Source organism: Prionailurus bengalensis, chromosome C2, assembly GCF_016509475.1.
Source record: "Prionailurus bengalensis isolate Pbe53 chromosome C2, Fcat_Pben_1.1_paternal_pri, whole genome shotgun sequence".
Classification (NCBI taxonomy): Eukaryota; Metazoa; Chordata; class Mammalia; order Carnivora; family Felidae; genus Prionailurus; species Prionailurus bengalensis.
In genome coordinates, this window is record NC_057350.1 from 49,535,063 (window position 1) to 49,536,511 (window position 1,449).

Sequence of the window (1,449 nt, forward strand, 5' to 3'; positions counted from 1 at the left end):
TGAGCCACCCAGACGCCCTTAGAGGGTATTCTGCTGAGCGAAATTAAGGAAAGACAAATGTATGACTTCACTCACATGAGGACTTCAAGATACAAAACAGATGAACATAAGGGAAGGGAAGCAAAAGTAATGTAAAAACAGGGAGGGGGACAAAAGAGACTCTTAAATGTGGAGAACAAACAGGGTTGCCAGAGGGTTTGTGGGGCGGGGGATGGGCTAAATGGATAAGGGGCATTAAGGAATCTACGGAAATCATTGTTGCGCTATATGCTAACTAACTTGGATGTAAATTTAAAAAATAAATTAAAAATAATAAAAATACACTTGATCTTAGCCAAAAGGCCAAGAAGTGATTAAAAAATAATAAAAATAAAGGTTTATTAGGACGCCTGGGTGACTCAATCAGTTAAGCGTCTGACTTTGGCTCAGGTCATGATCTCACGGCTTTTGGGTTTGGGCCCTGTGTGGGGCTCTGTGCTGACACCTTGGAGCCTGGAGCCTGCTTCAGATTCGGTGTCTCCCTCTCTCTCTTCCCCTCTCCCTACTCTATCTGTCTGTCTCTCTCAAAAAGAAACAAAGTTTAAAAAAATTTTTAATAAAAAATCAAGGTGTGAGCAATGGTTTGACTCAGTTTCACAAGATGCCTCTCTTCACCATAAATATAAGTAATATTTAGTTGGGTATAAAATCCCCCAAATATTCTAACACTAACACTATTGTAATGCTGTGTGTGGGTATAAACTTAATCTGTGTATAAACATTCATACCTATATAACCATACAAGCAAATTTCTCAAAACAAGATGTCAGTGTAATTATACTCAGAGGACCACTTTGAGAAAAAAAAAAAAAAAGGTCACTCTCCCAGCTGATTGTTCTCATTCTATCCCATGCTATGGATGGTAGGCATTGGCCATGTGACACTCTAAGGAAGAAAATCGGGAATCTTTATCACTTTTATCAGAGATTTTGCTTTCTCTGATAGGAGTGACTTAAGCAGTTGCTTTTCTATGCCAGCGTTTAATAAGGTATGCTGGTAGTGCCACCATGCTGAAATGGAGAATTATAACAGGAATCTCTTGCCCCATACAAAGTTACTTTCATCCCTATTTGTAGTTTCTTTGCTCTAGGCACAGAGCCATTAGAGAACTGGGGAGCTTCAAGATGAAGGGCAGTTTTAAATAATCTGGAAGTAATGTGCGTAAAGCAAAAAGGAAATAGGGCATGCATGAATATTGGTATTGGTAGCATGCTGCATGAATGAGTTCATAAAAGCTCCTAGTGGTATGTTAGCAGTAATGAGATAGAAGTAACAGATCAGAGGTTTTACTAAGGAAGGCAGTGGCTGAATCGGTGGGAGAAATGGAAACATCCCAGATGACTTAAGAGTTTGGACCTACGTACATGGGAGAATGGTAGATGCTGAAGAGGGGGAAATGTTTACAAATAT

At 39.5% G+C, this 1,449-nt stretch overlaps 1 pseudogene; it reads right to left on the reverse strand.

Moving 5' to 3' along the window:
* Positions 1 to 278: 278 nt before the first annotated feature.
* LOC122492559 lies at positions 279 to 354 on the reverse strand (annotated as a pseudogene).
* Positions 355 to 1,449: the final 1,095 nt, after the last annotated feature.